We start from the raw sequence: 24,488 nt of genomic DNA on the forward strand, positions 1-24,488 counted from the left end.
CGGACTTTAGGCTAGGGTATTGTGATGACTCCACTGGATTAACACAGATTTTCCACAGGAATTGTTAGGTGAACAACTGACACATTGCACAAAGCACTGATCAGCCTGACAGGGATGAACAGAATGGCTCCATGCCCCTAAATTAATGTCACCCCATCCAATCATGTGAGACAGCGCTCCCCCTAGGCCATGGCCTCCCACCTCAATGTAATTGATGTCATCCAACAACACACCATCACATGAAGCCAGCAGGGTATATGACCCAAAAGCATGTTGGAGCCATAGATATGGCAACAATTCTTCATGATTGTGGCGGCATGGAACAGACCCCAAAGGGCCATACCAGTTCCAATATAAATTATAGCAATTTGAAATCCAGACTGCCAGCTGAATGCTACCTTAATGGATGACATCATATGTCTTTCTACCTTCATTTCGAAGTAAATCCTGTTTCCATGAATGTGCCTGACAACACACTACTAATCAAACACACTGCAACCCCAACAAAAGCAAATGTCAGGCAATGTGAGGGAAGTCAACAAAGCATACTGCACATTCACCCAAAAAAGCCTATTTGATGGCTCTAAGGGACTTTGATGATGTCAATCACACTAATTCCTTATCTCAATCCCAACAATAGGCCCATATCTTAGGCTGTGATATTGAGTTCCTTAGATTGACATTGTCAATGTGCATTTGAGGCAACCAACCAGATTTTCTGTGGCCGTCTCAAGTGGTCCAGTATCTCTGTCCAAATGACAGAAATTGGGAACATCCCTTTCAGGTGGCAAAGCACAATTCGAGCCATCATGTTTATTCAGTTCCAGAGACGTGTTAAGGCCAGCCCATACCAGATGTATGTGGAATAGCCAACATATTGCATGGTTGAAATGAATGGTAACAAGTGCCGAGCATGTCAATGAGAACTACTGCTTGTTCCCACAACAGGCTACCAAAGCTGCCAGGCAACTCACACCAGCGGCAGTGCAGCTGGACCTTCACAGGATGAGGCCACAACTGAAGCTGAGAAAACCACTGCCAGGAAAGGTTTCTCCTCCACCCATGCTGTGCAAAGTCTGCCAAACCACACATAACACCTGTCAAGAAACCTACATCCACCATGACACCTGTTCCCACAACATCATCCAGCACTCCTACTGCCGGTCTGGCCACAGGTGCTCATGAGACTGCCCCTGCCACCAGCGTCATTGCCAGCAACCTGGTGGGTGCATACACAGAGGATGACTTGAATGCACCTGACTCCCTTCCCAGCACTGAACCCCTGAATCTGTTCCTCCATGTTTCTCTGTTTCTCCATGTTTCTCTGTTTCTAAGCAGGGGCGGAGTGGCCTATCTACCATTCTGCCACCGGCAGAATCAAAATGTACTTTGGATGACCCTGGGTCGATTTTATAAGCCACTCTGTGGCTGGTTTTATGAGCCACATCATGGAGCTGGGCTGGAGTTTTGTAACTGAAGTTGTACTTGTTACGTTGCCTCACACAGCCTGCCGCCAGCTCACTGCAAAGCGGCAAACGGATGTATTTATGATTAGAATGCACACAGTGTCAGTCGGAGAACATCATCAAAGAAAAGTTAACACTGAGTGTTAACTTTTCTTTGATGATGCACCAATAGCATGAGTCAAGGGGCTGCCAGTGCCCCAGCCATCCACTGGCTGGGTGCCAGGCAGGCAACTTCATGTTCTCTTCGAGAACACTAGCAATTCCTCTTGTGGGGGTGGGCTCTACATCAAGTTTGCTTTTGCCTGCCTTGGATGGGCGGCAGGGTGGGGCTGACCAAGGGATGACTCTTAAACCTCGCCCTCTCAGGGCCGGGTCAGGGGGCTTGTTGATATGTAGCAGGCTGGCAGTGGCAGCCAATCATGCCCAAGAAGCGTGCGCGGTCATGCGTATTGGTGTGTTGCTTGGGGCCACGCCCAGTACAATGGGGAGATATTCGAAAAGGAAGTGTTGATGACAGAGGAGGGAGCAGGCCTCAAGCAAAGCACAGCGAAAAAGACAAGGTGCTGATTCGAGCAGCCTGGCCCAGCCCTAAACTGCAGTGGAGAGTCCCTGGAGACAGAATTTGTGCATGTGGGTTTCATACAGTAAGTAACAAAAACATAAACTTGAATGTGCCAGCGGGGGTTGGGAGTCGGAGAAGAGCCAGTCACTCTGAATGAGAAGAGTCAAGTGAAGAGTTTGTAATTAATTGTTACTATCTCTGTTATTTGAGAAAGGGCCAAAGCACTGCCACTCAGTCAGTGTGTGTCACGGCTGTGCAATCATCGTGACAGCATGACTAACCAAACATGCAACTCAAACAACAAAGGGATGTTTGAGCACAAACAAAAACAGATATGAAAAAAAATATAACATATCCAATCAGACTAAATGAGTGTCTTTTGAGTGAAGATGAGGTTTTCTCAAAAACCTGTTGCAGGCAACAGCATCCCTCCCATCCATGGCATATGGTTGTGTGAGCATGATATGACTTAAACTTGATGCTGTTCCTGGCGCTGTATCCAGAGCTGATGCAGAAGGGAGCCCTGCCGTGGTCTGCTGGCTCATTGTTTGCAACACCTGGCTCAGTGTAGGCTAGACATCGCTGGTAGTCCTTACAAAAGTGCACAATCAGAGAGGGGAACACTGAATCCTAAAACAACATGTTTGTGTGTACATAAATGTGCACAGGCAGGATTGCCAATTTGAATGAATGGCAAAACAACACGCTTAAAGTAGTGTGTACTCGGTACACATGGAAGAGCTTCCCTGGACAGACCGGTTGCAGGGAAAGGTGAAGGGTTCTGCCCTGGTAGCGCATGCAGGGTCTAGGTATCCTAGTTGATGTGAAGTTTTCGGAAATAGTATCATTGTGCAGTCTTTCATTTTACTAATTGAAGCGTCAACCTGCTCCAAATTCCCATTCCCCTTTTACCTTTATCTTCCTGTCTCCACCCTCCATATTCTATCAAGCCTGGCTCCAAGTATTCAATTGAATCCGATTTCTCATAATGTGGGCCAAGGGGGTGTTAGGACCTGGCTGTCCATGTTGCTCGTCTGTACATAAGGCGTTTATGGGGCAGCTCAGTTGGTTTGTTGGAGGCAGCCCCACTGATGCTCGCTAGTGGGCACTGGGTTTCTGGTTGCAAGTCAGAGACAGTCTGCGTTTGTATATCCCTATTACAATAGCCCGGGCCCTCCCTTCTTTGAGGTGCTACTCGGTTGGAGGGCTCCACAAATGGAGGAGGTCCGACTACAGTTTAGGCAAATCAGGCGGACTGGTTCTGAAGTGGTTATCTGCTGCGGCAAAGTCAGGACAGAGTTACCAAATGTGCAGCCTAATGTATAAAACTTTAATGCTGCTCTGTGATGCTACTCAGCAAAAGAGATGTTTACGCTGCTGTCAAAGGAGCTGCACTCCTGTCAGTGCTACTTTGTGTTAAAGGCATGTGAATGTGTTGGTTTTCTGTGGTGAAAACACTCAGTGCTGCCCGGTGGTAAAGAAATTTGATGCTACTCAGTGTGTCAGTGTTAAAAAAAGCATGCTGAAGGCGGTTACTTGTAAAGGTTTAAATTGGATAGGCCTGGGAGGGAGTGGTGACGATACAGTATTTAGGCGGTTCCAGTGTCAAAATAAATATGTGCAGCAAGCTCTATGTTTCGACCTGTGCTGCCCTGGGTCTATGTTATCGTACCTGCTGGCTCTTTCATGCAGTGAGATTGTATGTATGTATGTCACACTTATCAGATCATGATCGAACCTCTCTGAAAGCTCTCTAAGACTGAAAACAAACTGCATACATGCCACATGTCTCTTTTTTACCCTATGAGCGAAAGCGCTTATCTACTAAAAATTTCTGAAATTTGAAATGGACAAACCACTACAGGCCAGGACAAAGCTTCATAATTTTAGTTTACAAAAATGGAAATTTCCCTTAAACTGTAGTACATATTGCTGCACGTATGTGTATTTTATGCATGCCCGTTGACTAGGAGTGTCCAATGCACAGTGCTTCTTGTAAGAGCTGATTTCCTAAATTCAAGTGTACAACTATAGGACACAGACAGTCAATTGTACTTCTGCATTAGGTATAAAGTGTGGCAAGCACAAGTGTGCACTATAATTTGTCATAATGTGGTCCTTTCGCTCTCAGTCCAAACTGTTGGGTTTGGAGCCTAGTGTTTGACCTTGCTTTCAAACTTTGCATCTTACGGATGGTGCATTCTGTAAGCCCTAGGATTGTATTTCAGAATGTATTATACATCCAGAATATGGGGATTAAGGCAATCAGGAAAGCCAATTTACTTTTAAAAAGCAATTTCCCAGAATGCCTTGCAGACTGCTTCCTCCTTACCTTTGCAGGTCAAGGGTGGGTGAAATAAAAAGAACATTTCTGCTGGTAGATGGCTGCATTTGCTGATACCTGAGGCGTACAATCATTATTCTCTCTTAAAAGCTCAGTTTTGTTTATTCCAACGTTAGTCACGGTCTCTGGCATCTAAACGCTGGCCCTTATTCCAAACAGCATGCTTTAATTTATATTGGGTGTATGGTTGAATGTACAGATGCTACCTTTTATTGTGCCTGTGCACTTGCACAGCTGAACCCCAATACACAAAATGATATGAAACAATCTTTTCTCTGTGCTTCCCTGTGCATTGGGAGTGTCGCTATAGGCCCCCCAGTAAGGGACCTCTCAGAGGCTGTGTATGGTTCAGATCCAGTGGCTGCACTGAGGACCCTTTCTGAAGTTGCATTTTGGGCCATTTGTGTTCCTGGGAGGGAGTCCGAGGGACATAAGGTTTATTGGACCATGTTTCCTTTGAATACGTGTTTTCTGCTGTAGGACATGTTTGCTCAGGGTTTTGAACAGAAAACAGGAAGTTGTGGAAAGTGAGAGCTTCTCACTGCACTAAAGTCTAAATACAGTGATCTAAAGCCAGGTTATCGCTAATGACAGTTCTACAGAACGCTGTGTCCTACTGGTATGAGCATCACGTAGTGCGCTGAGGACAGGTTTTCCTAATTTTACAGCCAGCGATTGCACTTCTGTAGTTTGGGTGCATTACCCTGATTTAACGAGGGATGGTTCTCACACTGTAGAATTGGGGAGGTGGTAACTGTAGTGTGGCATTGTCTAAGATTGGGGATTGTCTGAGCGGCATGAGGTGTGGTGACACCATGGTTGTGGTGAATTTTGGCATTGTTAAGTCGTAGATGAAACTGCATGCTTGCGGACATCATCCTTTCCTGGCACCTTACTCGCAGGACTAGACAACACATACACACATTGTAAATCCTGGCCCCTAATCCTGTGAGAGATCTATACCTAGGCAGACCCAGATGTGGAGTCCATGCATGCTTAGATTAAATGCTTCTGTCTGAACATGGATTTATCACACTCTCATGCTGTCTCGATTAAGGTCTTGGCGATGCAGCTGCCCTTTGGTATCAGCTGTGATTCAAGAATGCTGCAGAGCCCATCATTGCACTTAACTCGAGTGCACCCTACCCTGTTGACCCATGCACAATAATTTATCCTTAACTACTATTTTCCAATATAACAATGGGGTAGGAATTACAGAGTGAGGAAGGAAAGAAATAAGGAGGAATGGTAGAAGAGACAAAAACAAGGAGGGTAGAAGAATGGGAGGGAAAGTTAAGAGGAAAGATGGTAGGGAGACAGGAAGGAAATAATGTGAGCGAGGAAGGAAAGGAGGAGAGGATAGATACCCATGAAGAAAGGGGAGAGAATGGAAAGGGAAGCCAGCAAAAAGGAAGGAACAAAAGAAAAAAGAAAGAAGAAAGTCAAGGGGAAGGAAAGGAGGGTGGTATAAGGGAGTGATGGATGATGGGATGTAAGAAGGAAGGAACTGCTTGCTCCTCCTAGCTTACTCCAGTGATATAGACAAGAAGGTTGAGCGCTCGCTGGCGCTGCTGCGATCTATGCGTGATCTGCAAGTAGCAGGTTCAAATCCTGGCAAGGCCAACTCAGCCTTTCATTAATCATAGGTTCATACCAACTACTTTGGTTGGGAATGATAGTATGTAAATATGTGCTATGTACAGTGCTTTGGCAAATGCGCTATTTAAATAACAAATCATTATCAAATGCCGGGGCCATGGAAAAGGAATGTTATCACTCGTTTTCTCAAGTGTTTACACAAAACATTACATGCAACAAACATCATTAACCCCCATAAGTAGCATTGTCTGTAAAGTTGTGGATTGACATGATTCACGGATGAGGGTTTGAGGGCCACCTTTTTAGGTGAGGGCCTCTTTTATTTAGGTTTCCGGGCCCATTTCTTGTCCCAGTATGACCCTGTTGCTCGGGGTGGACCACGAACTTTGGCAGCCCCATATAGACACAGATATTGGCACACAAGACTAAGGGTTTGCAGCTGATGGGGCTGACAGAAGTGGAATGCACTCCCTAGGTGGCACACCATCCCCTATCCACTCACCAAATCAGCTACCACAAGATACCCTGACAGCCATATGGGAAATGCTCACAAGGATGGAGCAGTGTCAGCAAAGAATGAAGGTGCTCACAGACCTCTAACGCCAGAATACCCAAGCAATGCCGGACGTTGTGCATGGTGCATCTCGCCGGGTGGCAAGGAAACTTGGCCGTCAGTGCAGACACCTCACAGAAGGCACTGCTTCAATTCCTGTGGTTGGCCAGAAGTTGCGAGAAGTAACTGAGAACATATCTGCAGGTAATGAATCTATGCAACATGCTATGCTGATGACACTTCAGCACATCCATGGACTTGATTCCATTAGCCCCACTTCTGCCCCCCCCCCAACAAGGGATCCCTTGCTATAGTTCAGGATACAAGTCTCAACGCACGGCCATGCATGCACCAAAGTCTCCATCTGGACCAGGGATTTGCGACAAGAATTAAAGCAACTGTCAGTGGATATTGAGTTCTGTTTGAGGGTGGAGGGACAGGGGTGTTTGGGAATGAGGGTGGAGGGGGACATGGGTGTTGGGGAGCGAGAGTGGGAGGGCATGGGTGCCACAGACGTATTAAATGGAGTTTCCATTACAAGTAAAGATCTAGTAGTCTTTTGGGTCATGTCATAGATTCTACTACAGTGATTTCTCCATGTACACTGTGCAGTGTGCATATGATATATCAGCAAACATTGTCTATCAGTTCCTGATGCAGTAAGCACCCATCCCTTCCTTCTGTACGGCCATCCTGTGCTGGTCTGCCAGCCAATGTCTCATCATCTTCCTTCTTTGAGACTGCCAGTGTCACATTGCTCCTCAGCAAGCAATAGAGCATCCTCCCTGATGTACATATAATGCAGCATCACACACACAAGGACTGCCTTCCCAACCCGCTCTGGACTGTGAATAAGTGTCCCTCCAGTCCGATGGAGGCACCAGAACCTTCCTTTCAGGAGTAAAAATGTGCGCTCTATGCACACAAAGTGGTGCAGGCTTTTCACTTCCATGCAATCATTTAAGTACACACTAGTGCCATCAGGGTGTGTTTCCCTTGCATTTGTCATTGCACAATGACTTGTGCCCATCCTGCTCTGCACAGTCTGTATTCTCCAATTGTATGGGAACTTGGCATATTGCAGCCTCTGCTGCATTTTCCTTGGTCATTGTGGTGTATTTGATGTGTGCCTATGACAGTGTGTTTGATAGGCAGAGCGTATGTCTCCAGACAGTTGTGTGCTACTGAAAATGTTGGGATGCTTTTATTTCTGCTCCTATGGGTGGCCACCTGGGCCCTTTATCAAATCTGAGGGGTAGGAGAGGGGGCGCTCTACCTCTGAAATGCATTTTCAGTTATGGTGTCCTATGGATTCTGGGCCTTGTGGGTCCTTCAGTCCAACTGCTTTAGTGTGGAGGGGCATGGCATGGAGTATTTGCGAGGCAATGTGGATCATGCGCCAACATACTTTGTGCTACATGTGCATGGTGTATCTTTGGCATCGCCCCCCCCCCCCCCAATTCACTTCCACAGCCATCTTTGTGGATACATACCCAGGATTCAAGTGTGCTGTCCTTTGTGGGTCTCCATGTATGCAGGGATGTCATTTGGGGGTTGCAGCTGTGACCCCTTGCATGGCCCCTGTGACCCCTATTCAAAAAGGTTTATTTTTTGTAGTTTTTTATTTTTATTCAAATGAAATAATAACACACGCACAACATTTTCCCCTGTCCACCTACCCCTCCATATTAGTGTTTGGTGTCTCTTCCCTCATTTCCCTCCCCACCTTTCGTTCTTAGCTCTCCTGCTAAAAAAAAAAAAAAAGAAATGTTCCTTTAGGAATCACCTTTCACAGTTAGAAAAATAGAAATTAAAAATAAAAACCTATAGACTCCAGCTACTTTATATTTCTCAGTAAAGTACATAGACTCAATAACATTTTCCAACATTTCCATTTGCATTTTGTGTTATGCAAATGGAAATATTGTGGCGTTCATCCTCAGTTCCAGGGACTGGAATGGTGGATACCGGCCCGGCAGCCCAAGTTATTAGCCCAAGCAACGCAATGGTGGATAATGAGGTCTCTGTACCATTATCCCCACATTCCAGCCCCTGTAATGGGGGATGAAGGACATTAGCACCCTAGGTCCCAAAGCAGGAACCCGGGGTGCTAAAAAAAGGATTTTTCTTCCAACACCGGGACGCCTGCGGCGTCCAGGTGTAGGAATGAAAATCCTTTTCCTTGAGGGCCACCCTGGAAAGGGAAGGTTAGGGTTCCATAAAGGGCCCCTCTTCGCTTTCCATAGCAGCCTGCAGAAGGCAAAAAGAGAACCCTATGACCATATTACCACGAGCACATTTTTGTTCCCTTTCAAATCTATCCTAATTTTGAATAACTTTACTACAAAGCCAGACCCAGGTGGACATGGCCACTTTAATCCTATGTTTTATCCCTTGTGGTCATGGCCAGTAGCCAGATTGTCTGGATCATGACCTTATTCCATGACCGGGACCATCTGGCCACTGCCCATGGCCACAGGCTACCCCTCAGTCACTAAAGGTATACGGCTATTTTTTATAGCTACATTATGACACTTGTCAAATAATAAAACACTGGCACATTTGCAAAACCATGCTTGTAGGTCCTTGCAAATGCTCCTTACGCAAGTTTGCTGGAAATCCACCCATGTTTTATTTTTTCAAAAGTGTCAAAAGTATGCACATACAATCGTCATATAACCTAGCCCCCACTTGACAAAATCCATTCAGACTTTACGCAAACATCTAATCTAGATCTATATTCTTTTTGCAAATCTTTGTGTAGATTTGTCAAATGGCACCACATTTATAAGCCTTTAAATATTTTGGGACCCCACTCTAATTTTGCTCCCTCTCGACGGAATCCCACCAAACTTCGCAAAAACATGTATATCTTGATCTATTATCAGTTTGCCAAATGAAGTGAGGATTCGTCAAATGGCACCTCATTTATAAACCTTTACATTATTTTGGGACCCCCCCTCTAATTTTGCCCCCTCATGACATAATCCCACCAAACTTTGCATACTCACTCAGAATCAGCCCAGGAATATACATGCAAACTTTCATGCAGTTCCGTTAAGTGGCGCAAAGTTATAAGCCATCCAAGAACTGCCTTTCACCAACCCTGTAATGCTGAGGTGTTCGCAAACTTTTCAGGACTGTTCGAGAACATCCGAACTGTTTGCGGACTTTCGTGGTAAAAACCACCTGTTTTTTTGCTTCTTGCAGCCATATTCCATCCCATCCTCGTCACCCCTCACCCCCCCAGAGATTATTTGATAAGTTTGACAAGTGCAATGTTGTGTTTTTTAATATGTTTTTACTGCAATGTCCGCGGACACCGGCCGATGTCCGAAGATGGCGGGCATTTCCAAAAATCTGACGCATCTCACGCTTCACGCCAACCAATCAGCGAACACGTTGGGTGTCCACCGACATGACGCAAGTCAATTAGCCAATCGGTGTCCTGTCCGCGGAGCGAACAGGGAAGTGTGTCCGCGGAGCGGATATAGATATCACTAATTTTTTTGCTTTATGTTTTGGTCATTTTGAAAAAAACTACTGGACGGATTTACACCAAATTATAAACCAAATTATACACCAAGCCACCGCTCCTGCCGCAAATTTAGTGAAAATCCGTCCAGCGGTTTGGGCTGTAGGCGTGAGCAAAGTTTTTCCCATTATGTGTATGGGAAAAAAATAAATTTTGGGCCTCCCCTATAACTTTGCCCCCCCTGGACCAAACCTCACCAAGCTTTGCAGACAAATTCAGAGTGGGCCATATACTATTTTCTGCAAAGTTTGGTGAGGATTCATCCAGGGGAAGCGCGGAGTTACAAGCCGCCCAAAAAGTGCTCTTCCTATGGAAACAGCAACTTAACCATAACTACACAGCCACTACCGTGGCCGTATAATATATATATATATATATATATATATATATATGTGCGGAACTGTGTTTTGAGATTTGTGTAATGGAACAATGTGTCTACTGTATAGTGGATAATAATGGGTGTACTTCGGTAAGGTGTATCTTGAATGAAGTAGTGAGTGCTGTGGGGTAGTCTGCATATATTGGATATTTGTATCCTTGATTTGTTCGGGTATTGTGTGTGCTGGTAATTCTTTATTTATTGTTTATTAGTGTGGGTGAATTGAGAATCTTGGGGTAGTGTGTATTGAGGTAGTATGTGATGACATTTTGGCCGAATGTGATGTGTGTATTGGGGCACTGTGCGATATTGTAGTGGTTTGTGGGTATGACACATATCTTCGGGTTTATAAGGAGAAAGGCACCATGGAACCCCTGTGCCCGCTACGTATTGACCTGAGTTTCTCAGGCTGATCTAAGAGCGGGGGAGTTGGCACTGATGGCAGCCTCTCAAAGGCCATTCCTGCCAAGGAAAACCTCTCAGGGTCACTCGGTGTCTGGGAAAGACCAGTGCAGAAACATGCCCTTAAGACCGACCGCAGCCACTGGACTGAGTGACGCAAGGGAGCTGTACCCATCCCCAAGTCTAACAGCACATTTTACAGCAGTAATAGAAAAAAACCATATGATTTAAACTCACTGAGCTATCCAATTGCGGAACAATATGCTGTAGAATCAGTTGTGCAGATAAAAAGAAACATTTATGAGAATATCTACCCACCAACCTCACGAGCACTTTTTAAAATAATATAGCACTACTATTATCAGGTTTACTAATGCGCCATGACATATCCCTGCTGCTTTTAAGCACTGTAATAATAAATGTTATGTTAATAAGAAATGTAACCCCCAAGCCAATGCATTAGACATGTGCAGCAATAAGTGGTGTAAATTGGCAATACATTGCCATATGAGGCTAACGTAGCATATGCATGGCAGTGTCCCTGACTTATGTTGGTTCTACTGTGTCTACCCCTGTCATAATATGAGCCCCTCCAAGGAATATTAAGGCAGTTCCATTCTTAAAATGTGGTTTAAAAAAAGTCTTATGTCTGCTTTAGTACCGGTTTGGTATTCCATGAAATGTAAGCTTTTGTGTGTTTTTATACTGTCCGTCACTTTAGGTGCTAACAATGGGGTTACATGTCGTGTGATAGTGCCAAGGTCAAAGGTCATGTGACATCACATGCTGTGATGTCACTTCGGCTACCCATGGAATTTTGGTGAAATGACATCCTGCATGTACGCAGACAGGATGCTGCTCCATAGGACCTTGGCGTCATGACTTGAACCAGGACAATGGGTGCAGCAGTGGGTCACAGTGTGGTCTGTGTCACATGTACATTGCACATTAAGGGAATGGCACTGCTTCCTGTTTTGGTTCACATGGTGCGACACCTGCGGTGCCACCAATGTCACCTGCGTGCCGTCTAGAGCTGCGATTACATTGGGGAAGGGGTAGTGGCTTAAAATCTCGGCCTTCGTGACATGCACTTCTGCAGGGGTGCTGGGCAGACAGATGTGCAGGCACACATGTTTCAGGAGTGCGTCCAGCACTTGTCCCAGCACTTTTGAAAATGTTGGTTGTGACATGCCATGCAGCATGCCGACGATGTGCTGTATATGTGCCTGTTGCACAAAAGTACAGGATTTATACCAGCTTAAGTAGCGCTGGTATGGCTGTTCATATAGTAATGGCACTCTCAATGTTAGGCTGGAAAAGGCTGGGGAGATCTGCAATGGTTTGAAGGGTGAGGTGATACAATGTTATGAACTGTGCAGCTGTCAGTGCCAGGGTCGATTGTCAGACTCTGGGAATGGGCACCCTCCTTGCCATACGTCACCTCCACCTTTGTCCTAGTGGGTTCCTTAGTTGCTGCTGGTGTGCTATCCGCCGTACGTCAATGTAGAGTAGGAGTCCCTAAATTTGCAAAGTTAGTAACTGACATGGGGCAGCATGATGTTTGGGTGTGAGGTTGGGGAAGGTGTGTCCCTTACATCCCCTATTTGAGTCCATTGGTTGCACCTTTGGGTTCATTTTCTTCACTGGGATGCATTTAAGTCCAGCTGTTTGCTGGAGATAACTGCGCCCATTTTTTTGTGAAATTACCACCCATTTTTGGCGTTATTTCAGCAGTATTTCCACTTGTAATGCAGTGAGAATTACTTTTGTTATTTTTGGTACTAATTGCGTTGGTGGAATTAGTGGTGGTGGAATTTCTACAGGATTACAGCAGTAATTCTGCCGGCAGGTATTTCTACCGGTACTAACTCTGCTTGCGGAATTAACGTCTCTTTTTCTGACCCTTAATTAGGCACAGCGGTAATTCCATTACCACCACTTTTTCCACTTACTGATGCATTTGCAATGAGACCCATTGTTCCTTTCTCAAGTGATGACAGAGGGAAAAGAGAATGTTATATTAGATGCCCCTGTTATGATGCAATGAACACTGAGAGACATAGGTTGTGTAAGCACAATATTGGAGAAACAGAAAGTGCTACACAAATGTGCTGTTTCTATATGTTTTAGGGAGCCTTTTGTGTGGTTCTAATAAATAAAGATATATTTTGTATAAAACATGTGAGTGATACCATTGAAAGATAGATGGAGGTATAATAGAGCCTTTGAGATGTTGTGTTTTCTATGACATCCGAAAAAATAATTGGAGATGCTGAAAACTATATGTTTAACAAGAGAAAGACAAGGATAAGCATTGAAGGGAAAAGATGAAGATACTCGAATAACACATGGAGCACAAGTGGGCATTTGGCAAAGGATCAGCAGAGAAAGCTTGTGGAAAGACAGGAAGTCGCAGAGGAGCAGGCTGTATTGCTCGAGAAGATGGAATGGACAGTCAAGAAAATTGGTGACAGCTAAATTGGGCTCTGTAGTCATCGAACTGTTGCACAATCTTTTTGTTTCTAGCCTCAATGCCAAGTGCAGTCCCTTGACTTCCTGGCAGGGAATGTTACTCTTTCTCCAGGAGAGTCATCCTTTCTGGGTTGAAGTGGGCTACTTTTTTTTAATGGTTTTCCCCCTCTTTATCTACTACCCAAGATCATAGACCACTTAGTGAAATCTGCAGAGTGGCACCATTATGGGCACATTGGTTTTACCTTCTTCTGGAAGTGATGTTGAGGTGTACTCTTTCGCTGTCTGTGGGCGACCATTTCTCTCAGCAGCAGGGCCTCATTCAATACCCCTGTCCTCAGTCACTGAGCTTGTCAGCCTGCTTCCTGAAGACCTTCTTTATGGTCCTCTCGACTGGACCAGGTACACATTACACATGTTAAGCAGCCAAGAAGCCCTACAGCATGCTGCAGAACAGGAAAGCATCCTCTGGCTTTACCATTGGGCACCATCAACCCAGATCTTGAACTCACTCTCCACAACTCACTCAATTCACTCTTCCTCGCGGAAGGACCACCTACAATAGATTCTTTTGACTTCTGGCTCATCAATGCTCTCAAACCCCTCACCCCGTCAAAACGTACTGTGCAGAGATCCGGACCAATGCTAAGGTGGTTCACCCCCAATCTCAAACCTCTCAAAACTCTCAAGCACCGTCTGGAACGGGCCTGGAGAGACCATGCCTCAGCCCAAAACAAAACCGCCTTAGCGAGGACAACCAGGATTTACAGATCGGAAATCAGAAAAAGCAAGAAATCTTTCTAAAGGAACCAAATCCAAAATGCTTGCAACCCAAGTAAGGAACTACATAAAATCTTAGCAGAATTCAAATCCCCCTCATGCTCTCGCCTGTCCACTCCAAGCTCCCAAGCCTTATGCAACACCTTCTCGCTCCACTTCTACAATGCCGCCAAAGAAAGTAACAACACTGTCATCACCAACCTAAAAACCCTACCACCACCACCCACTAGCCCTCAGCCCCTCACACAAACCACGCCACAATCACAGTCTTCTTTTGACTCTTTCATCCCCATCACACACCAGAAATTCCTCTCACTTGTAGCAGTCGGCCGCCCATCAGGCTCCCTTGAAGACCCGTGCCCACCATCAATGCTAAAAAAAATACCAACCTCCACCTGTGCAGGTAACGTCACATGCACAATCCTTAATCACTCACTCACATCAGGATCATTCCCGAAAACCCTAAAAACATCCTACACCAAACACATTCTCAAAAAGGTGACTCTTGACCCACTCCTCCCCCAAAACTACTGACCTATCTCCAATACGCGTTTCATCGCAAAACTGATTGACCATGCCGCTTACAAACAGCTTGGTTAATTTGGTGTAACCGACAACCTCCTAGACCCAGCGCAATCAGGTTTTAGACCACTAAGGGGAACAGAAGCCTCCCTAGTCTCCATCTGGGACGACTTAAAAAGAACAGCTGACACAGACGGCTGCGCAGTTCTCATCCTGATAGATCTTTCCACAGCCTTTGATACCATTGATCACTCAATTCTATCAGTCAGACTACAAACACTATGAATCACAAGCACAGCCCTTTTTGTGGATCTCCACCTTTATCTCTGACCAATCCCAAATCATGCATCTCGACCAGTTCACATCCATATCACATCCAGATTGTAAGGGTGTCCCCCAAGGAGCATCCATGTCACCGCTAATCTTCAATTTCTACATACAACACATTCCTGCAATCATCCGCTCATACAACCTTACCTGCTACAACTATGCGGACAATACCCAGATCCTCCTCACAATCCCAAATTCCGAATGCTCTGCCAGCCCGGACCCGTCATTGTGCCTCTCTGACACTGACTACTGGATGACAACCAACCATCTCATCCTCAACCCTGGGAAAACTGAAATCCTAGTCTGCGGGAAAACATCACTCATCCCCCAACCAATCCCTTGGCCCAAATCACTAGGACAAGCACCTGCACCTTCTAATGTGGTTAAAAACCTTGGATGTGAATTTGACTCAGATCTATCCCTCACCCAACACACCACCAGCTTATCCAAAACCTGTTTCTTCCACCTACATATCCTCAGGTGGATTTTCCCCTACCTCGCGCCTATCCCCATCGTTTCTTGGACATTATCTCCATCATCCTTTCCCGCCTAGACTATGCAAACTGCCTCTACCTAAGTGCTCCAGCATCCCAACTAAGGAAACTCCAAAGAATTAAAAATGCGGCAGCATGCCTGCTCATTAAACTGCCCACCAGAGAACACATTAGCCCTACCCTGAGAGTCCTCCACTGGCTCCCCACTGCTCCATGCATCACCTTCAAAGCCATGTGTATCACCCATCGCGCAGTCCACGACACCGGCCCTGACTTCCTCCGAGACAAAATTGTCCTCTAGCAACCTTCCAGGAACCTCAGATCTTGCACAGCATTTCGCCTAGTGATCCCACCCACCAGCTCCATTAGACTTGGCGGTTCCTCCCTATCTGTCCAAGCGCCAATCATCTGGAATTCCCTACCGCTACACATTCGCAACATGGAAAACCAGCTGAAATTCAGGAAGACCCTTAAAACCTGGCTCTTCCCAATACTCTCCTAATTCGCTGCCTCCAGTGAACACACCAGCAATAAACGCCCCCGCATCAATCACAACTCAGGGGCCGGCAGCTATCCCAGCGATTTCACCTGACACACCACCACACATTGCTCAGCAATACTCCCAGCTGACGGGCACTCCAGGTAAGCCAGCAGTTTTCTCTGTGGCACACTTGCAACATTCACAACATTCTCACTGTGCCTCCGCCCACCGGCTCACATGAGAGATGACTAACAATGAAATAAGCAACCCAGTGTAGCACACACCCATCACTAAGTAATTCACTGCCACTCTTAACCTGCATCGCTAACTCAGGGAAGCTCTCAACACTAGCAACTTCCCACCACTAAGGTATTCACAAATATAGGTACAACAAACCATCAATTTCTGTACCATAGGCTGAAGCCTATGACACTGTGAAGACTAGGTGCACCCCCCACGCCCACCATGCATGATTCGCGAATCTAGATGTAGCCTCCTCCCTGTTTATTATAGGATGAGACCTACTGCATTTTGAGACCTAGCTTCTTGCACACTATACAGGATTCCAAAATATAGATGTAGCCTCCAGCTTTGTTTACTCTAAGATTAAACGTGCTGCATTCTAATACCTAGGCCTCTTACCACTGCGCAGGATTCACAGATCTAGGCGTAGCCTCCGTCTTTGTTTACCATATGCCTAAACCTAGTGGACTGTGAAACATAGGCCTTTCTCCCATTATTCAAGATTTGCAAATCTAGCTGTAGCCTCGAGCTCTCTTTAATATATGCGGATACCTGCTACAGTATGAAAGCAAGGTCCATTGGTATAGGACTCTCAACTCTAGACCTGGACATATATTGCCCAGCCGAGCAATCTCGCAGCCTACGGTACTTATATCCTCACAACACTAGTGTGGACACAGGCCGCAGGCACGGGCAAGCATCCATGCACAATAGAATATGGCTATGGCCAAGTACATCCGGTCTAGTGCACAAATAACCGTCCAGACTGAAACACCTGGCGTACCTCAACACCTCTGCCACTAGCATACAGCGACCACCACCAGAAAGGTAAGCGATATAGCTGGCTGCACATAGACTCTCTCAACAATAGCAATCTATCTCTAACCCTCAACGTGACCTCTCTTCGGCTGCCTAGTCGAGCCTTCCCATCCACCCAAGTCCTAGAACGGCTACATGCATCTCCTAAGCTAAACTCTGTAGAATTTCCAACCACATAGACTACGGTCACCAAGGGCGTTCAGCCGAAGAAAAAGCGCATTGTGGCCACACAAGTGTGGAAAGAGTGCTATATAAATAACTAAATACAATACAATACAATACAATTTACCAGCCAAGGAAGTCCATTGCTTAAAAGGCAAGAAAGTGACAGGGTCGGTGTATCCCATCTCAGCAGGTTTGGCTATCAGTGGGACATATGAAGATGCAGTTTGGTGGCCAGTGCTGTTTTAGGCATTCTATTGAATATTTTTCCTTGTCAAATACAGTTTCCTCAATAGTTGAAGGATGCCACCCTGTCAAAGCACAGAGAAAAGGGGACTCTGGACTAGGAGTAGAGCAGCGACTATGTAACCTGTTCTTCAAAATACATTTTTAATGGCTCCTACCTCTGAGTGCGGGGCCCTAACTTCTCTAAGATTTAAAGGATTCTTTCTGTTTTGCCTTTTTAACCAAAAACCTTCTGTGACTCGAAACTGGTGATCTAAAATGGCATGTTTGTTATCCGATAGAAGGATTGTCAAATGATAGTATTTCTTTCCTTGGAGCCTTACACAATGTGTAAAGTGTCTTAAGACTTGCTTTCCCTATTAGTCTATAGTCAATGGGCTTTCCATATAAATGTAGTCATGCCTCCACCCTATTATTCCCTTATTAGACCTCTTCTGTGGTGGGTCTGAAAGAGGAAACCTTACATGCTTTGTTAGTTTATTTAAGTGTCATCCCCACCCCCCACTTTGGCTGGCAACTGAACACTGCAGAATGATAAAATGGCTGAGGGGCCATCTTAAAGAAAAAGGGAAAAGAAAGGAATGGTCTAATGGTAGATCTGGAAATGGGACAATATTGGTGTACATGTTAGCAGGGAGGGGCAGATAATGTCCTCCCTCCGGAGAAACACTCAAATTCCTTTTGTTCCCTGCAGTTCCGCCTGAAGGCGGAAGCCGGCCCATGTTGGCGAAGGCCCACGGGCAAAAGGCCCTGTTTGCTCCTGTTAGTGCTCTGGTGCGCGGTGTGAGCTATACCCCTTGCCAGTACACCTGCTAGGTAAGCCCCCTCCTTGACTCTCGTACTCCGTCCCTCCCACTGCCCGCGCCCCCTTTGGTCACGATATACTCACCAAATCCTTTTGAAACTGATTTGTTCTCATACATAGCTGTGCCCAGACCATCCCACGGCTGATTGCTACCTATTTTCATGGATTTGCCGCCTATTTTGTTAAACTGATTGCCGCCCACTTTGCTAAAATTGATTCTAGCCTACTCTGCTAAAATTGATTGCCGCCTACTTTGTCAAAATTGATCCTAGTCTACCCTGCCAAAATTGATTTCCGCCTATCATGTTGAAATTGTTTGCTGATTATTTTGTTCAAATTGATTGCAGCATACCCTGTCAATATTGATTGCCGCCCACTTTTTTAAAATTGACTGCCGCCTATTTTCCTAAAAATTGATTGCCTCCTATTCTGTTGATATCGATCTGCCCCTCACCAACAACACTCTACCCACCACACAGCGTTTTTGCCTCTTCACTTGCTTACCAATGTATCCTGCCACACTATCCCAGCCACCTCACACAACCATTCACCATCACACTCTCAATCTATAAACAACTTAGATCTTGTTGGGCTCCGCGCTCTAACAGAAGCACAGGGCCTCATTACGACCCAGGCGGTAAGTTACCGCCTGGGTCGTACCTTTACCACCATGGCGTAAACTACGTTTACGCCATGGTGGTTGGTGGACTTACCGCCCCATTCCGAGGTCGGCGGGGCGGTAAGTCCCCAATCCCCATTTACCCTTCCCCATTCCCATTTTTGCCCCATAGGGCATAATGGGAGTGGGGAAGGCGTTAATTACGCCACCGTAAATTACGGTGGCGTAATTAACAACATGGTCCCTTAGCGCCATGGATTTTAACACCTGCTAAAAGCAGGTGTTAAATCCGCCATGGCGCTAAGGGACCTCGGAATCAGGCGGTAAGGGTCGGCGCTGTTTACGCCACCATAAACCCCTTACCGCCTGGGTCCTAATGAGGCCCACAGTCTTATTCACTTAGCAGTTAATGCAAACGTGTAATATATGCACACTTCAAACACAGATGAAAATCCAAAAGTTAGTAGAAAAAAGGGAACTAGTTTTGTTGATTTAGCCTTGATTTATTCCAATTCCAAAATGGCAACACAAAATAAATTTCTTGAGTTGAATTAATTCATTCACTCTATGCTTCTTTTGACAACATAATTTCATTTTAATGTGTATGGTTAACAATCCGTTCCATCAAACTTGAACCCGACACGTGTTTCCCCGCTTCCTATTCTGCGGTTTATCAGGGGTTACAAAAATAATTCCATAAGTAACATAGATCACTCTCTTTGTTAATCTTTATGATTTGTGCATTAGTACCTAATATCAGAAAGACAAAAAAGTTTGAAAAAAAGAAACGTTCTTAACAGTGAGAACACTGAGCTTCAGGACTTGTTTTTTGAAAAGCTGTTACAATACTATAGAAAAAATTTGGGGAAAGTTTAAACTTACATATATCGCCAAATGTCGGTTGTGTTGTGAAATGAAGATTTATGGCTCATAAAATGATAGTGTGACTCATAATATTCTTTTTCATTTTTTCGCTAAAAATAACCAAGAGAGAACAACTTTGAGTATCGTGAGAGGTGTGTGCCACGACATGGTATTAGTTCGCATTATGTTTATATGGAGTTTCTTTATGTCTTCAATTACAAATCCTAATGTGCTTTTCTATGTTTGTTTGCATAAATGGCTAAATGCGTTGTTCATGCATCTTACCTCGTTTAGGTATTCAACGCGCTTGGTACGATTGCCTTAATCTCTATGTGTTCCGCGTTGTTATTTCTAACCCGGAAGTTAAACTATATTGAAAACGTCTCGCGGACGTAATACGTCCGCTGTGCAGGGGGAAGCCTTACCCAACGCCATGTTGGAATGGGTTCTGGGATAACATTTCTGATGATTTTATCTACGTGGCACGAGCTAAAATGTGATGATAAAAACGGAAAGCACGAAATTGTGACATAGAGTGTATATGTCCTTATTTCGTAAAAATTGATCTATTTCTATGCTTAAAATAATGTAATGCATTTAGTCGAGTGGATATAGATTAAATGTTGGCATGAGACATACTATGTTTGGTTACTTGTTGTGCGTAGGAGCTTTGTGAGAAGCACAAAATAAATCACGAAGGATGTGTGCACTTGGCTAAATATAATGCATGTAGCTGAATATTTCCAGAAAACAAGTCATGAAGATCTATAATCAGTATATGCGCTCATAATGAAGGCTAAAGTTCGAAGCGATTGTAATAACGAAAATTCACATATAGGGGCGGAAATAAACAGTTAAAAAAAACACACATTCACCCCATCATAAAGTATCAATATTGATTCTCAAAATGAAAAGACATCTGGTCAAATTGCAGCCAGAAATTAGAATGTTATCACAGAAAGATTGTCCGATTTCCTACACATTTATAATGTATTCCTAGAACATTATACACAAGAGAATTTAACAATGGTCTACATATCCAATATCTTGGAAAAGAAGAAAAGGGGGGACACATTCCTATGTATGTGTAGACTCTTTACAAAATAAAATAAAATACAATAAAATTAAAATTGCATGTATCAATGGTGGTATAAAAGGAAAACATATTGCAAGAAAAATAATTATAGGAAGTGGTGTAGCTCTTGGTCCACATTTAGACTGCTAAAAATAGTGTCCATAGACCATATCCAAAAGGCTTCTTTTTTTCTTAGTAGTTTCTCCAGATTCCCACCTCTTTTAGGATGAAAGAGTTTTTCTAGCCCATAACATTTTATTTTCACTATATCTGAGTCCAAGTGATATTGTTTTAAATGAGAGGCTAGTGGAGATTTCATGTCCTTATTCTTGATTGCTCTCAGATGTTTGCCAATTCTGATTTTTAATTTCCGAATTGTACTGCCAATGTATGTTTTATCACATGCACATACTAGAGCATAAATTACAAATTGACTGTTGCAGTTTATGTGTTGTTTAATGTTCATTATTCTGCCGTTTGGTTGTACAAATTCTTTCTTAGCATTGCACATGTGTGAGCAGATCTGGCAATGGCTACATCTAAAATTTCCTTTGGTCTGGGTTGTGAGCCAAGATTCTGTATGCATCATTTGTTTTTGTTTAAACAGTTCGCATTTGCTATTGTCAAAGTGTGAAGGGCTTATTATTCTTTTCAAATTCATGCAATTCTTGAAAACCATGTTAGGTTTTTTATCCAACAACGTCTTCAGTTCAACATCTGTTTCTAGAATGTTCCAATTTTTCTGAAGAATCTTTTTGATCACATGGTTGTTGGTGCTGAAGTTCGTGATGAACCTAGGTTTGTCTGGTTCTTGTGTTTTTGGTGGTTTATCTTGTAATAGGTCCAGTCTGGATCTTTCTGTGGTTTTAAGTACCATTTTATTCAAGTGTTTAGAACTGTAGCCACGGTTTTTAAATTTACTGATTGTTGCTGATTGGTGTTTCATAAATTCCACATTAGATGTACAATTTCTTTTGATCCGTAACAATTCTCCAAACGGAATGTTGTGAATGATATGGCGAGGATGATTGCTTGTCGCATGTAGGATGCTGTTGACAGCGGTCTCCTTTGTGTAAAGTGTACTATGAATGGTACTATCATGTATGTAAAGATGGAGATCCAAAAAGTTTATAGCCTATTGATTATAAGTGATGGTAAATTTCAGATTGTAGTCATTGTCGTTCAGAAATGTGTAGTAGTCTTGAAGTTGTTGTTCAGAACCATTCCATATCATAATAATATCGTCAATGTATCTTCCACAAAAAGCTATTCTATTGTTGATTGTGAAGTCTGGATGTTGCCATGCAAATTGTGTCTCAAAATGTCCCATATACAGATTGGCTTACGGCGGGGCGAATTTGGTCCCCATTGCTGTTCCCTGAACTTGTCTGAATATCATCTCCAAAACAAAAAATGTTGTTGTTGAGGGTGAAATGAATCATTTCTAAAATCATGAGATTTTGATCCTGTAATGAAACTGATCTGGTCTTCAGAAAGTATTCTGCTGTTGAAATACCTTTGTTGTGAATAATACTGGTATACAGTGCTGAAACATCAAGTGTAACAAACCAAAGTTATCTTCCCAGTATATGTTTTCCAGTTGATTGAGTGCATGTTTGGTATCCTTGATGAAGGAACTAAAACCAGATGCTAACGGTTGTAAATAGTGATCAATATATTCTGAGATCCTTTCGGTGAGGGACCCGATGCTATTGATGATAGTTTTGCAAAGGTAGCGGGCGCCCCTCTCTCGAAAGAACAGACCTGATAACCTGTTCAGTGGTTATTAACCACTTGAGAGTTTGCAGCCACTGCTTTTACTCACTGTGCCTTTCACAGATGGGAAATATCCATTTGCATATCAGTCTTTGTCCTGCACAGGGGCAGTCCAGCACCGAAATGCAATGGCAATTCCAACCTGAACGAGAGTACCACCAGCAACCCCATACACGTGTTTCACCCTTGTTGGGGATCATCAGTGAGGTGAAGCTGATGCCTCTCTAAGCACAGTGAGAGGGAGACCACGTCTGGTTGCCCCCAGGAGACCTAGGGTTACCAATCCCAGGTTCCTTGAAAAATAGTTTTGCAAAGGTAGCGGGCGCCCCTCTCTGGTTGGTCACCCTAGGTTACCTGGGGGCAACCAGACGTGGACTCCCTGCTCACTGTGCTTAGAGAGGCTCAGCTTCACCTCACTGATGATGCCCAACAAGGCTGAAACACGTGTATGGGGTTGCTGATGGTACTCTTGTTCAGAGAGGAATTACCATAGCATTTCGGTGCTGGACTGCCCTTGTGGGTGGGACAAAGACTGATATGCAAATGGATATTTCCCATCTGTGAAGGTACAGTGAGCAAAAGGCAATGGCTGTGAACTCTCAATGTGGTTAATAACCACTGAACAGGTTATCATGCCTTGTTCTTCCGAGAGAGGGGCGCCTGCTACCTTTTTTGTATTTTTGAAAGGAACTTGGGGTTGGTCACCCTAGGTTACCTGGGGGCAACCAGACGTGGACTCCCTCCTCACTGTGCTTAGAGAGGCTCAGCTTCACCTCACTGATGATGCCCAACAAGGCTGAAACACGTGTATGGGGTTGCTGATGGTACTCTTGTTCAGAGAGGAATTGCCATAGCATTTCGGTGCTGGACTGCCCTTGTGGGTGGGACAAAGACTGATATGCAAATGGATATTTCCCATCTGTGAAGGTACAGTGAGCAAAAGGCAATGGCTGCGAACTCTCAATGTGGTTAATAACCACTGAACAGGTTATCATGCCTTGTTCTTCCGAGAGAGGGGCGCCTGCTACCTTTTTTGTGCTATTGATGATAGGTCTGCATTATGGTAGTGCAGTACATTTTTTATGAATTCTAGGCATGTAATAGATTGTCGGTAGTATGGGGTCTGAGACATTCATATATTCAAATTCTTCATCTGAGATCAGATCACAGTCATGCCAATGTGAGTTCATACATTTCCAGTCTCTTTTAGTTTTTTGATTGGATTCATATTGAGTGTTTGATAACAATCTGTATCAGATAGATGGCTCATTGCTATTTGGATGTAATCTTCAGTTTTTAGTAGAACAATGTTACTTCCTTTATCAGCTGTTCTGACTGTAATGTCAAAATTGTCTTTCAATTTTTTGATGGCTGTTAACTGATCTTGATTGCAATTATAGGTTATCTTGGGTTTGTGATTCTGCAAATATTTTTGTCTTAGTTCTTCTTGTACTGCTTTTTGGAAAAGATCAATTGCATTGACTGCTGGTAGTATTGTGGCGAATTGGGATCGGGATTTTAGTTTAGTGTGTTTGGCTAATCCCAGCGTAATATCTTGTTCTTGTGCAAACGTTGTCACTGTATGGGTGTCCTCTTCTTCAGCTAGGTTCAATAGATTGATGGTATTCTCCACATGTTCCAAAGATAGTTCTGAGTATAGAGCTGAGGTAGCCAGTCTCTTTTGTTTGGTATTATGTATGAAATATTTCTTCAGCTTCAGTTTCCTACAAAACCGGTACAAATCTGTAATGGTTTCAAAATAGTCATACGTGTTTGTCGGACAGAAAGTAAGGCCTTTGTTCAGTACTGAAGTTAGATCTTTAGGTATTGAATAGTCTGTAAGGTTGATTACTAGGTTTTCCTCTTTGGTTGGTTCATTGACCTGGTTTTTATGCCATTGTCTTTGTCTGATTCGTCTTCTTTGTTGATTGCCTTTTCCTCTATGGCCCCTCTTTGTCTT

This window comes from Ambystoma mexicanum, chromosome 10 (assembly GCF_040938575.1).
Source record: "Ambystoma mexicanum isolate Mex_15411 chromosome 10, UKY_AmexF1_1, whole genome shotgun sequence".
In the NCBI taxonomy this organism is placed as follows: domain Eukaryota; kingdom Metazoa; phylum Chordata; class Amphibia; order Caudata; family Ambystomatidae; genus Ambystoma; species Ambystoma mexicanum.